Genomic DNA, 15,653 nt, shown 5'->3' with positions numbered 1-15,653 from the left:
AGTGGCAGAATCAGGTTTGACTCCAGATCTGCTTGGTCTAAGGTCTGAGCTTATTGCATAAAATCCCTGTGGCATTAACTTCACTCTTCTGCTTGTGCATGAGAGAGGTGAATACTTAGGGGCTTTGGAGATAAAAACCACCCCCCATCCCCACTTTCACCCCAGTGTGTCCTGACCAGCAGTTTCCCAGTCATCTGTGGGGGTACAGAAGGGCTCTGCACAGATAATGCTCATCTATCTATCTATCTATCTATCTATCTATCTATCTTTCTTTCTTTCTCTCTCTCTCTCTCTCTCTTTCTTTTTTAAATTTAATTTTATTTTTCCAAGAGTCATTGTTTATGCACCACATCCAGTGCTCCATGCAACCCGTGCCCTCCTTAATACCCACCACCAGGCTCACCCAATCCCCCTCCTCCCTCCCCTCAGTGTGTTTCTCTGAGTCCACAGTCTCTCATGGTTCATCTCCCCCTCCGATTTCCCCCATTTCACTTTTCCTTTCCTTCTCCTAATGTCCTCCATGTTATTTCTTATGCTCCACAAGTATCTTACACCATACACAAAGATAGACTCGAAATGGATAAGAGACCTCAAAGTGAGGCAGGAATCTATCAGAATCCTAGAGGATAACGTAGGCAGCAACCACTTTGACATCAGCCACAGCAACTTCTTTCAAGACATGTCTCCAAAGGCAAAGGAAACAAAAGTGAAAATGAACTTTTGGGACTTCATCAAGATAAAAAGCTTCTGCACAGCAAAGGAAACAGTCAGCAAAATAAAGAGGCAACCCACGGAATGGGAGAAGATATTTGTAAATGACAGGACAGACAAAGGGCTGATATCCAAGATCTATAAAGAATTCCTCAAAGTCAACACTCAAAAAACAGATAATCACGTCAAAAGAATGGGCAGAAGACATGAACAAACACTTCTCCAAAGAAGATATACAAATGACTAACAGACACATGAAAAAATATTCTCATCATTAGCCATCAGGGAGATTCAAAGCAAAACCACATTGAGATACCACCTTACACCATTTAGAATGGCCAAAATTAACAAGACAGCGAACTCCTCATGTTTCTTGTTGGTGGGAAAGCCTCATCATCCAGTTGCTCAGTCCAATGTTCCTTATTTGGTCCGTTTTCTCATTTCTCACGAGGCAGGTCAGGCAGTCTGGTGTGTAGACTCTCCTCTAACTGGCCCCAAGAAGAGATGACTGAATTCACCTCCATCGCTGAGACAACATACAACCTTTGTTCTTTAATTACTCCTACTTGCTTTCACCACATACGGTGATTCATTTGCTTAAAACCACAGCAGTAGTTGCTGCCATAACAAATGCCTTCCTGAGAGTAGATTAATGTTCCCTTTTGTTTCCAGCTTATCTCCAGCCTGTCTTCAGTAATATACTCAACCCAAACAAGCATATTTTTCACTCAACAGCCTGCCTTTTATGAGTCCCACTGACAGTTTCTTAATAAATAATGCATTTCTAAATGTTCCTAAGCTTTTCTCCTTATTAATAATTCCAGTAGCTTTCCCTTGGCTGGAAGGTTTTATTTGGTCACTGGCTAGATTTTATTCTTGCCTGTTTCTCTACATTTTGCTCTCAGACTACTCCCTGGACAAAGAGGAGGTTACAACCGTTCCCCATTCATAGTAGATGTTCGATAATTATGAGTTAGTACATACTAAACATTCAGATCTCTAGCATAGACTTTCTTGGGTTTTGTTTGTTTGTTTTCATAGCTCTGGCTCTTTTGTCATGGGAACAAAAGAAAATCAGTACATTCCATTGAGAGAAGCATCAGTTCTGGTTCTCAGGAGGCAAATTGGCATCACGTTTGCAAAATGCATTCTCAGGTCAAATTACCACGTTTAGACATGAGAACTTTATGTTTGATGTTTGCACAAAACTATATTTTGTCGATAATGATGAGAAATTGTAAGTAATGCCAGAACATATGCTTTTGTCACCAAAAGAACATTGGCTTGATTAACTCAGAAAAACAGCAGCAAATTCAAGGGAAACAAACAGATCCACACAATTACTTTTCCACAATGTGTTCCTCTGTTCTTTTGATAACACTAATCTGGAAAGTCTTCTCTGTTTTACTACAGGAAGCATTTTTCTAGATACCCCATTGTCATGGCTCCCTGTTCTGAAATCACTTGACTGTATACTACTCATTGTATGAATTCAGTGTGTGTTCTCTTGTCGGATTCTCTTACCTTCATTGTTAGGATTTCTTCCAAGTATACATACTGTAAACTCTGGGAATATAAGGCTTTGGCTTTGTCACATAGCATTTACCATGTCATTTAGTAGAAGAAGGACACTCAATATATATGTCCTGGTTAACTGATTTGTTTACATCTATTTATGTTATATCTTTTGTATGTTTTGCATCTTTTTTTATGTACTTGTCAAGAATTTTCTGCTTTGATGGAAATTCCACAAGCCAGCAATTATGTTTCAGGTTCTTTTGTATCTTTTCTGACAGCCAGATTGTTCTATATATAGTAGGTGTTCATAAATGATGCTGTACAATTAAAAAAAAAAAAAAAAGAGGGGAAGTTCCACCATGATAAGGAAGTTGTTGAAGTAAATTCTTTTTTATTAAACAGATATTCACTGACTATGATACAACATATAATTTGTATTATGAGATTCCTTATACTGTTGTAAAACCAGGCTAGCATCTAAATTGACTGCATGTGCTCAGCTTATAAAAGGGAAAAGAGTGTTGCAAAAATAATAATAATAACTAAACTCATTTGAATTGTAGGAAGACTTGAAAAAGAAATTCTAAAGATTCTATTTCTGATAATTTATGATACATATAAACTTGCAAAAGCATTTCACCTTTGGAAGGCAGATGCTACCATTTCCCCAACTAACTGTATCTTCCTCTCAGTGCACACTGAGGTCAGCTTCTACCTGCTGGCAAAGGGATTTCTTGAACACTTTTTGAGAAACCCCAGCCTTGCATCCTTTTGGTGGAATAATTCTGAGGTGTGAGTGCTCTGCTAGCACCTAAATTTACCCTGTTGGCTGAATCTCCAGCCTCCTGTAGTGGTAGTTGGCTTGAAAATTTACCATTTACTGCTTCTCTTGCCTTTAGTATGCTTTCCTTTCTTATTTCAATTCCCCACTCCCATACCAGCATTTCCTTCATTGTCTGAGTAAGATACTAACATTTGATTTTTTTTGAATCTATGTCTATTTTGGGGGAAATTCAGATTAGGACACATACACTACTTATTTCAACAGAAATTCCTCCTTGACAAATACAGAGTTCATGAGGAGGTCTTAATTGTTTGTTTATTTTGCTTTTTACTTTCTCTTAAGAAATAGGAATAAGCATTCTCATGAAGAGGGTCTGCTGAGCAAGCCCTACCTGTGTTCTCCTTGAGATGTACATCTTCTTACTTGCTAGACTGCTAAAGTCAAATAAAGACTTTGGCAATGAGCTCAGACTTGGAAAGAAGCAGTCACCTTTATAGTCCAGGGAGAATTTCAGTTTTTACATTTATCTTTGGGAAACTAAAGGGATGGGAGCAAAATGAGGCACGGATAATGCGGGCATAATGTCACTGACACAAAACTGTAAACCTAAGTAAGCTGTCTGAAACCCAGATCTCTTCTAACCCTCCAAATTGCCTTCATTTCCATTTCAGGGCTGATCCTGGCACAGTTTCTGCAAAACGTTGGCCCATGAGATTGGAGTTGGGATGTGAGGCACTGGCTCAGTGAAATAAAGAGATGGCGTGAGTACCGTGGAGCTGATTTTCTCTCAGATCTAGATCTAGATGATAGAGATCCCAGAGCTTGGTTTACCAGTTGCTGGTTTATAATTAGAGTATTGAATACGCTGTATGTTCACTAAGAGTGTGAAGTTAGCATGATACATGTTACGTAAGATATAAATCTCAGAGATTGTTACATCTTTTATTTTGGCGTCCAGTGATCTTAAGTATGATATTCTGTGTATGTTCTATATACAATATTATTTATATGTCTACTATATATTTAATAAATATATATACACTTTTATTTGTATATTTATGTCATATGCATTTTATATATGACATTGTGTGGCACACACCTATATGTGTATACATACTCCCATGAGCCTTCTTAAAGTCTGCTACTCTCTTCCCCAACCTTCTCTCCTAATTCTTAGCCCTCAAATGAGCGCTTTCTCTACCACACCTTCCTGAACACATATACCACTTCAGCCTCTGCGGCTTTGTTCCTGATGTGCCTTTTACCCCACGCTCTGCTTTTCAGTCTGTTAAAAATTACCTGCCCTGCAATGCCTGAGGTCAAATGATATCAGATTTCTGAACCCAACAAAAGCTTCCTCTCTCACTTCCAGTTCTTCCTCTACATTAAATATCAAAACCACTCCCTGGTAACTCTTATGAAGAAATTAGCTGCACATGGGTACTGTCAAGTCCTTCCCAACTTGATCATAAACAACACGAGAGTTTTACTTATTTTTATCCTCCTGATATCTAACATTTCCTGGGTTACTTAGTTTCTCAACATTTTATTCAAACAAAATATCCTCTATATTAAATCATCAGCTGAACCCTTGGTAATACTCACCGTTTTTCCTTTTTCTGAACAGTCTCCTGAGCAATGGTTTTGCAATATTTTCTATCTCTACCAACTTTCTAAGTGTGTGTCTTCTTCTGTGGTTTTAGAGGATGAGGTGCTCCTTTTCCTGCTCAATAGTGACCTTTCTCTTTGTGCCTTTTGTGTCATGATTGATTCTCCCATTTCTTCAACCTCTCTGTATTGACTTCCTGCTCAAACCTTGCACAACCTCTAATCTCTCATTCCATTCCCATCACATTCATTTCCTGCCTCCCTTCCTGTTCTCACACGACTGGGATCTATTGTTAATCCTATTTCTGGACATGTTCTTAAAGGTTCTCTTCAAGGACACTAGTTGTCACATATAGGAGATATTTATATCCTTATATTACTGAATCTCTCTCTACATTGCTTTTTCTCATCATTGTTAACCTCAGTTTTCTTTTTTTCTTTTATTTCATACCACTATTGTGTAATTGTTGTGTCTCCTTTTCTGATGATATATTGTTCTTCAGTGTGTGGCCCTTCTCCTCGTGTACTCACTCCTTGCTTGATCTCCTGTCTCTGTATCATATCAATTAATATTCATTTGTTGCATCCCATTCAGCATCGCTACTACAGAACTCTACTTTAAGATTCATTTTCACATATTTGATTACATACTAGGTTCATTCAGCAAGCATCTCAAACCTGAGTCCAAAATTCACTTGCTCTTCGTTCTTTACCTAATTTTCCTTTTAATCATCACCACATGCTCCAGTTCTCTTCCCAAATCTCTCTAGTCCACCCCATTTTTTTTTTCTATCCCTATTACATAGTTCACCTGCTATATAATTCTATTTCTCATGTGGACTGTTGTAGGAGCCTTTCAAATTGGCTACTGATGTATAGGGCTGGTTCCTCAAACCCAGTCCTCACTCTGTCACTAAAACAATCTTTCTAAAGCATAAATCCCACCATATTGTTCTGCTGAAAATCATTCAGTTGATCTCTTCTATAATAAAGTATAGCTTACTTAATGCAGCGTGTAATGTTGCTCATGGTCTGTTGCCAGCCCATTTCTATAGACTTATTTTTCTCTAATACTTGTCCTGAACTCTCATCTTAGCAAGATAGAACTCCTTAGTTAGTTGGTTACCTTTACTCTGTGCCTCTGCCTCTTTTTCTGCTTCATTGTGAAGAACATCACCTCTCTTACGCCAGTTGAGTATACTTATTCTTCAAGACTTAATGCCAGGTGTATAAATAGACCATACCATTGGAAGGACTTGTTACCTACAGGAATTTAGTATATAATCAGGGTTACAAATGAAATCCATATATAAAAGATGGATTATGTAATAAGTAGTATTGAGACAGAAGAGTTGCCATTAAAATAAAATGGTTTCCTATGTCTTATATCAAAATGAAATCTTGTATTAATTATTTGATTATCAAAGCAATGGCATTATAAAATGAATAAAAGTAAAAAGTATAAAGAGAATAAAAGTAGAAATGGTAGATAAAACTTCTTTAATAATATTAAGAATGGAGGAGGCCTTTCCCATCACAATATCCAACCAGCAATCCATTTAGAAACAAAACCAACCAATAAGCAAAACTTTGACGTATCTGATGACATAAAGAGAATAATGCTTGTACGGCAGCACATACAGAAACACACACGACCCCTCCATATGTTCCAAAACAAAGACAAAATACAAATATCAAAGTATTTGCGACTCACATGACGCATCAGTGGCTATTTACTCAAAATTTTCTGAGTTCTGTGAATTAACCTGACAGAATGAGGAACAAGGGTGGCGAAGAGACAGTTCATAGAAAATACTAATAATTCTTAAGTAAAGATATTTGCCTTCATTAGCAATAAGAGAAATGTACTTAAAATATTCTGTAGCACCATTTTTTCACTTTTCTGAAAGGCAAAAATAAAAAGTTTAATAAGATATGGAAGATTGTAAATTAGTAGGAAATCTTGGTGTTTTTGCTTGGTAATTTAGAAATATATTTCAAGAATTAAAAAATGCAAAACCCCTTTGACCCAGCAGTTTTCTTTCCCCCCTAAGGATTTATTTTAAAGATGCACTTCACTTACTCAAATGTGTGAAATGGCTGATAAACACAGAACGTTCACTGTAGCATGGTAGCACTTCAGCAAAGGGTTGGACAGTAACCTAAATGCCCGTCCATAGGGGCTACTTGAATACATTAAAGCACATTCATACAAAGGAATTTTATGTAGCCTTTATGAAATGGTATACTTTATATTCTAACATGAGAAAAAGTTCTGAGATACATTATTAACAGAAAAAAGATAGAGAACAGTAAGTGGGTCTGAGCTGTTCAGTATGGTAGTCACTTGAAATGTAGATGTGTAGCTGAAGAAATAAATTTGTTTTTTTATTTTAATTAAAATTTAAATCTGATACTTCGTTTATTGAAAGAAAAATTTAAGTATGTTGGGCATAATTTGGTTATGGGAATTTACTTTTTGACCTGTTAATCTTATAAAGTCTAAATGCAAAGCAAGTATTTCAGATGAAAATTCACTCTCCGGGATTTACTTTAAGTATAAAATACATACTAGGTTTTGAAGACTTGGTACGAAAACAGAAAAAAGCTCAGTAATTTAAAAAAATATATTATACATTGAAATAGTTTTGAGTATTCAGGGTTAAATAAAATATTAAAATTAACTTCACTTGTTTCTTTTTACCTTTTTACCATGGCATCTATAAAATTTAGGATTATATATGTGTCTAGAAATTATACTTTTTGGACAATGCTGCTATCCATAATGCTTTCATTCATAGTATAAAAATATTATATATATATATTTTTGACATTTTATTTTTTTACATTTTTTATTATCATATAATATATTATTAGCCCCAGGGATATAGGTCTGTGGATCGCCAGGTTTATACACTTCACAGCACTCACCACAGCACATAAAATATTATATATTTTTAAATGCATTGAGTATTTCTGGAAGGACATGCAGAAAATCTGGGAGGGAAACTGGGAGGGTCTAAATAAAAAAATAAGAGTGAATCTTAACCTTTCCTCTCTTCTCATTTGTACATTTTGATTTTGTTTTCCATGGACTAAGAATTTACTTACAATGAAAATAAACATAAATTTTAAAACATAAGGATCAGTGCTTGTGAAGGCTTCTAAGGCTCTTTCCCCATGTACCCTTCCCCAGACAATGTGAGATACCTTTATTCCTTCTATAATTCTCACTTATCACTAACATATACTTACTGAATTGTTTTATAATTGTCCATTTGCACCTTTATGTCACACATACTCTGAGCTCTGTCATTACCTAATTTAACACTAGATATAATTCTTAATAAGAAATAATTTCTTAACAAAGAAAATATTTCTTATTTCTCATCACTGCTAATCTTAACTCTGATATTCTATGCTGTGAAACTAAAGGAGAAAGAAGGCAGAATTTTAAAAATGAGAGGAAAATATAAATTAGAAGGGAAGGAAAAATGAGTGATGCAGATATGAGGGGATTTCCTTTTCTCATCCTACTTATATTGTGGTCAAGTCACACCACTGTGTTGTCCCATTATTGACCTTACTTAATATAAAAAAGTGAGGTAGTGGGTACGCTGATCCACTCTGCTCTCCTGGGCACTAGGAGACCATGGGGGATCTGTAAGAAAAACTAGAGAAGGACCAATACACTCACCTCCCAGGCAGCTACTTCACTTGTTCCCTTGCCTAGGACTTCTACACATTGATCTTAGCTCTGCCACTTGTAACCAGGAAGAACAGTGCAATTTCCCTTTCAGAGGGTGACCTGTTGGACCCTGAGAAAATTACTTTAGTTGAACCTGAGAGTTTGATGGGCTTACTGAAAATTTTATCCTCCCTTTACTGCCTACCAAGAAACAAAGGGTCTTGTATTTAACTTCTTCTAGGTAATTGACCAGAAAAGAAGAATTTAGTTTTTTCTGGAAGCATTTATGTTAGATAAAATTGAAACATCTTATTAAAATACATTGACCTTTGGTTGCTAGAGGCTGGAGTTCTAAAAATATTATTAATAAAATGAATCACATTCCACAACAGGACTGGGGCAGCTGAAATATTGAGAGAAATGCCAACTGTTTAAATGCAGAGAATTTGTGGGCTTTTTTCCCTCCTCTCAAAAGGTTTTATTGTTCTCTGGAAACAAACTGGCCCCAAGCCCAGAGCCCGCTAACTATCTTTTCAAACTGCCACCATGCTAGAAATTTATCATTCTTTTTTGTTCAGGCAAGGAACTACATAATGCTAGGAGTTATGGGTGAAAAATGCTCTTCAGGAAGGATTGTATTCTTGTAGTAGATTAGGAATAAAGATAGGAAGAGGTCGGGTTGGGTCTCTATTTTGCCATTGCATGTCATGGCTCTTCACATTCTTGCAACACAACCTAGCATGTATGATATTCATATCTCTTTCTCTATCTCCATCAAACTTAAAAATGGGTGTCAGGAACTCTACTGAGGTCATGGGGCACATGGGTGGCTCAGCTGGTTAAGTGACTGCCTTCGGCTCAGGTGATGATCCTGGAGTTCTGGGATCAAGTCCTGCATCAGGCTCCTTGCTTGGCAGGGAGTCTGCTTCTCCCTCTGACCTTACCCCTTCTGATGTTCACTCTCTCTCTAACAAATAAAATCTTGAAAAAAAAAAAATATATACTGAGGTCAGAAATCACCTTTTGTTCAATAGATTGATTCATATGACATTAAAATGCTGATGATTTTCTTAGACTCAGAAAAACTAGAGTGTTGGCTGGGATGAGAGAAGTGGTGGGCCTGTAGCAGATGTTTGCTTCATTGCATCCCTGTTGAGGGGCTCTTCAGCTGCTCTTGAACAACCTCCCAGAGACAGCAGATGAGTCTTTAGAGAGATCCAGCTCTTAAAACCTTTTTCCTTTAACACAGTTTTGTGCTACCCCCCTGCGGTTCTTACTCTTAGTCTTTGCTGTATTCTTTTTAGCCAAGTGGAACAACTTGAAGCTGTCTTCCTCATGGTGGTCTTTTGCATACTATGGAAGTTGCTTTATTTCTCCTTCGGTTATTTCTTCTGGAAAATGCACTCTAATACTAGTATCAGGTTCTAGGGTGGTAACTACCACTATTTGTAGTAATAGTAGGTGGTTAAAGCTGTTGCTAAATGAGATGAAGCATACAAAGCGTCTAATACAGTGGCTGGCTCAGGTTTGCATTTGGTAAATATTGCCATTTGTCCTGTCATTTGTAGACAATACTGTGGTCTAATTGAGTCTTCTATTTCATATGAATATTTTTAACACCCTTATCTCTGGATGGATTCCATGAAGCATAAGAATTCCCTTTAACACAACAGCTAGAACTGAACATGCCATCTTGGTTGGGGACTGAATGACAATACTGTGTGGACTGTTTCTGGGAGTGCCCTCCTGGGTGTTATGATTTTAGCAAACTGCTTCCACCAACTTTATATTTTCCAAAAGCCACTAAACTTTACGAAGTTCCTTGTGCTTGAAACTACTAAACCTTTTTCATATGACCTTCACATGATCCGGTTTCTAATTTGTACTTCTGGTTGGTCTTATAATTTTAAAAGTTTTAGTATTTATTCCTAATAAAGTTTATATTGTTTGGTTTCCTTTTGACCTGTTATAAACAGATTAAGAATTTCAAATAACTATTTATGTTTAATAGTATCTCAAAAAAGCCAGATCATGCTACTTATTTCAGGCATGCATTTTAAGTGATTTTGATTAAAAAAAAAAAAAAGTCTAAAGGGTTTGGATTGCTCTTAAACAGTACCATCAATGACTGCCCAATCATTCCTGTGTTAAAATCAGGATCGGTTCAACTATCCGGACATCTAATGCTTCCTTATTGGCAATATTCACATGAAAGCAATTTAAAATGTAACAAATACACCTAAATTTTGCAGCTTTGGCCAATCAGTACTGGGAACTGATGAAGAAGTAGGAATCTAAAACAAATAACTGAGGTGTTTTAGGAGGGGCCCAGCATTAGAAATTAAGGTCACCCAGATGTTGGTACCAATTTTAATTTCTACCATGGGGAAGTTTGCTTTTATCTTTACATCAATTTATAGCAAATGAATGTCTATTGGCACTCTAGTCTCAAGGCTGTCAATTCAGCACTTAAAATGGTTCGCCTTTTTCTTTTCCTTTAAGAAAAATATCACTGGGAACAAAGGAAGCAATCAATTTCACATCAGTGAATGAGCTAAGGTTTCACCTTCTAGTTGGATTATTCCTGCACATCATTTCTGAAAAGGTAATTGGAAAATTGGGCACTTAGGTGGTTAAAGACTTGTTCAACCAAAAAGTAATATTTAATACTCTGTCAGTGAGGCAAAGCATTTGCTAGGAATTCAGAGAAAATCTGTCATTGACCATAGGGATTTAGAAGAAGTGGCTTCTGAAGGACTGGTAGAGAAGATAAGTCAGGTCTAGGTCATGGATCTTCTTACTGGGGATGTGGTATCTTCTATAACGAAATTTCATCAATTTCTGTAACAGAAGTGAAAGCATTGTGGTTTTAAGGGTAAAATTGCCTTTTCATTCTGATACCTCCCTATTATAAGCAATGAAACAGTATAGAGATATTGCACTTATTTCTACACTTGCACGGTTCCTCCTCTTGTATGGACGAACTTTGTAATATTTTATTTCAACAAAGTACTCATTGTTTAAAAATCCCTTAAAAAACTAATGAAATTACATTAACTTGCGTTAACTTAATATTTTTATTGTCTAATGTGTCCCCATTCCTGGTATAAATGTAATAAGATGAAAGAAGTATAATATGATGTTGATAGAGTCTCAAGATAGAAAATTTTTGTCATTGAGGTATTGTGTCGGTTGTTTTGGCCCAATAAACAGTGGCACCCAGAAATTTGGTAGATTCAGCAATTCTTGACATTCCACTGCTAAAATTTACTCCCCTCATAAGCGTTAGTGAAATGCGTAGATTTTATTGAGCAGATGGTAGGAGAAATAGAAGAACCATTTGCCTAGCATGCTCCTCAGCACAGTCCATAACTAAAACCTTTTGACATATCTCTTCTTGCCAGTTGTCCACTTACCCAAGCCATATTTAGTCACCTCTTTCCTTTTTCCCCTTAAAATAATCACCGATGGATTTCACCCCACTACCATTAATGGGTAGATCATGTGGACGGAGAATCAATAAGGAACCAGCAGCTTTGAACAACACTATGCTACAAATTAACCTAATAGACCTATTTAGAGCGTTCTATATGACAACAGCAAAATATACATTCTCAAATGCATATGGAACATCTTCTAGGATAGACAATATGTTAGTCCACAAAACAAGCCTTGACAAATCCAAGAAGGTTGAAATCATACCAAGTATCTTCTTTGACCACAATGATATGATGCTAGAAATGAATAATGAAGAAAACTGGAAAACTCACAAATACATGGAAATTAAACAATGCTTTCCTGAACAGCTATTGAACCAAGAAGAAATTAAAGATAAAAAAAGTATCTTGAAAAAAAGTATCTTGAAAAAAAAAATGGAAATGCAGTATACCAAAACAAGGGATGCAGCAAAAGCAATTTTAAGAGGGAAGTTTGCAACAGTGAATGTCTACATTAAGAAACAAGAAAGATGGGACGCCTGGGTGACTCAGTTGGTTAAGCGGCTGCCTTCAGCTCAGGTCATGATCCCAGTGTCCTGGGATCGAGTCCCACATCGGGCTCCTTGCTTGGCAGGGAGCCTGCTTCTCCCTCTGCCTCTGCCTGCCACTTTGTCTGCCTGTGCTTGCTCTCGCTTCTCTCTCTATGACAAATAAATAAAATAAAATCTTTAAAAAAAAAAAGAAAGAAACAAGAAAGATGTAGTGTGCAACACTACATCAAAAACTAATAATGTATTATATGTTAGCTAACTGAACATTTAAAAGAAAATCTATCATCAACCCCCGCCCCCCCAAAAAAAAGAAAGAGGAAAGAAGAAGGATCTCAAGAAACCTAACTATGCCTTAAGGTACTAGAAAAAGAAAAAAAAAAACTGAACCCAAACCTAACAGATTAGCACTAATAAAGATTAGAATAGAACTAAATGAAGTACCAAAAAAATATACTACTATTTGGAAGTCTGACTATAGTTGTCAATGAATAGGAAGAGAAAGTTTATCACAAAGAAGTGGAGTTTATTTCATCCAGGGGAAGAAAAATCTTTCTTGTCAGTGGAAGTGGTGCCATGAGAGAGCAGAAGTAATGTGTAAGAGCCCAGAGGCAAATGTGATGGGTTATGAGGAGTAGAAAAATGCTAGTAATTTGGGATGATTAAGGAACATCATGTCTGATTTTTAACTTTTCAGGCACAACTAGTGGAGGGTACATACTTCCAAGAAGGTTGATATTTAGTCATTTAGTTCATACAAGGCTATCTGTGACTGATTATAGTTAAAGCACTTATCAAGTTGGGAAGGAAGGAATGGCCATGGATTTCGGCAACAGCCAATATCATGCCCAAAAGCCCAGATGGAACCAGCTATGTCTCACTCATCTCAGTCCAGGGTACTATGAGTGACCCATGTGGCACCACAGTGAACACAGCAAGGACCTGAGGTAGGAGCAATAGGGATCATATAATAATTCTCCAACCTCTGAGCTGTAAATATTTCCCCTTACCAAGGATGACCTTACTTTTAGAAGGGGGAAAAGGATAAAAACTCTAATGTGTAGGAGAGAAATCCCCAAAGACCAAATAATTACCAAATAAAAACAAGCTATTAGATGAAAGAGATAGATGAAATTCAACACAGAAATTAAATTAAAAAATCACATTTTTGGCAATCTGAGTAATGCTTTGTAAGTTTTGATCCCATTTAAATGTTAAGATTAAAATGAATTGTGAAAAGGAAATGTTATATGAGCTGGAAGAAAACATATGCTTTGGCAAGGGGAGTAGAAAGAAAGCTAAAACATAACGGGGATTGTAAGCTTGAGTTGTCTGTCAACTGGAACTGCAAATTGAAGACACCAGATAAGGTAGGAAGTTTGAGAAGAACCCATCAGAAGTCAATACAAATAAAACAGTGAAGCAAGGTATTGGGAGGCCAATGAACGATGCAGTTAAAATCTCTTGAAGTTTTGAGTTTTTTTCTGTTTGTTTCTCCAGACTTGGATTGACATCCAGCAGGTAAAGAAGGTGGTCTTCAAAAGCAAGACCATGCTTGCTAGAAAAGGATGCCCTCACATGAAGATGCCTGACTACTCATTGTCTTTTTCAGCTTTCCAGATGTGGGTTCATCTCTAAAAGTAATGTTCCTTAATCAAAGTAGAACCTTCATGTTTCACAGATTCCTCAGTGAGAACAGTTGTAAAGTCATCAAGACTGACAAATTTCCTTTAGGCTCAATAGCTTGCAAAAGATTGAAAGGGTCCCTTTATTTACAGTTTTGCATCAGTATGTGAAATTATAAATAATTTACATGTTAGAGAAAGTTCACCAAAGTTGGGCTTGGTCAAAAATACGAAACTGGACAAAAAATGGAAAAGCACATTCTTGGAATCAAACTGAAGGTTGGATTTTTGTCTGCTGGCAGTGGTCATATAGTCACAAAAGATTGAAATTAAGAAACAGGATTTACTGTGTAAGTTCTTATTGTATTTGGTTTTTTTTTGTTGTTGTTTTATTTTTTTTTTTCATTTTATCATAGTAATTTCTCTGGATTCTAGGAGAACTGGTCTCTTTGAACTGAAATTCTTCATGTTAAACTTATTTTCCCCCCTTAAGCTTGCATGGATTTAGATTGCTGTTCATGGATAATTTGGTCTTCAAATGTGACCTGTTTAGCTGGAAGAACTATAACTGAATGGCTGCCTAACCACAATGGCCACTGTTATTTCACTGATTTCAGCACCTAGTCTTTGGAATCAACATCTCTTCAAAATCATTCAAGAGGGGTTATTCCCCAAGGGTTCCATGTCATAAAGTTTGAAAATCGTGTGGGTCTCTATACTTGCCTTCCTTTTTGGCACTAATTACTCTATTTTGTCTGCTCCTGAATTCATTTAAAAAGGCCTTATTCCTCACTACGAACAAAGGACCAGTTTATTTTAGCCATGTCATGGTTGGTTTAGTTCAGTGCTTGTTTGGAACAGTTAATCAATCAATCACTGAGTGACTCAACAAATATTTATTAAACAGCCCCACGTGCAGCAGTCTGAAGCAAAACACTGTTATCTGCCCTCAAGGATGGAGGGTCCAAGACTTGACATGTTCTTATTGGAAGAGGAGACCCTGAAATACTGACTCTTGAAATACATGCAGAATTTGGGTGTGCACAATGGGCCATAATAGACATGGTCACTGACACGGATAAAAAGTGAATGGAGCCTAACCGAAGTTGAGACCCACAGAAAGTCAGACATCCAAAGCATCCTCTGTTTAATTTTGTGAGGGTTATATATGATTTTGTGCTATATACCAGATTAACTTTCCTGGTTTGTAGACTTGTATTATTTTCATGTTGCTACTTAAAAAATTAGCATAAACTTGGTGATTTAAATGAGCACCATTTATTATCTTACAATTTTGGAGATCAGAAGTCCAAAATTAGCTATTTTGAGCTAAAATCAATACGTCAACAGTTGTGTTCCCTCTGGAGTCTCTAGGGGAAATAGATTTCTTTACCTTTTCCAGGTTCTAAAGCTGCAATCCTGGATTAACTTAGTACATGGCCCCTTTTTCCATCTATGGAGCAAGTAGCGTAGCATTTTGCTTCAGTGGTTATGTTTCCTTCTTGATCAGTGTCAAATCTCCCTCTTCCTTGTAAGGAAAATTGTGATTGCATTTATGGCCTGGATAACCCAAAACAATCTCATCTGAAGATCCTTCATTTACTGTTATCTGCAAAGTCACTTTTGTTGTATAAAGTAACATGTGTAGGTTCAAGGGATTAGGGTATTTTGGGGGGATGTCTTTGGGAACCAGCATGCAGCCTATCACAGACTTCTACTGAAATGACTTCATAC

At 36.7% G+C, this 15,653-nt stretch overlaps 1 long non-coding RNA gene across 2 annotated transcripts in view; it reads left to right on the top strand.

Annotated features, from left to right (window-relative positions):
* Positions 1-15,653, top strand: part of LOC309847665 — a 559,315-nt gene that overhangs the window by 440,996 nt on the left and 102,666 nt on the right. The window contains exons 4-5 of one of the 2 annotated variants that reach the window (XR_014302548.1): positions 3,685-3,774; positions 10,812-10,908. This is a non-coding gene — a long non-coding RNA (uncharacterized lncRNA). Of the gene's footprint in view, positions 1-3,684; positions 3,775-10,811; positions 10,909-15,653 lie in introns of those variants that run through there. The other variant, XR_014302547.1, reaches the window with a different exon arrangement.

The sequence above is a fragment of the Mustela nivalis genome, assembly GCF_964662115.1.
Source record: "Mustela nivalis genome assembly, chromosome: 14".
Lineage (NCBI taxonomy): Eukaryota > Metazoa > Chordata > Mammalia > Carnivora > Mustelidae > Mustela > Mustela nivalis.
The sequence above is the reverse complement of the archived record's forward strand: the minus strand, read 5'-3'. Positions and strand labels throughout refer to the sequence as shown.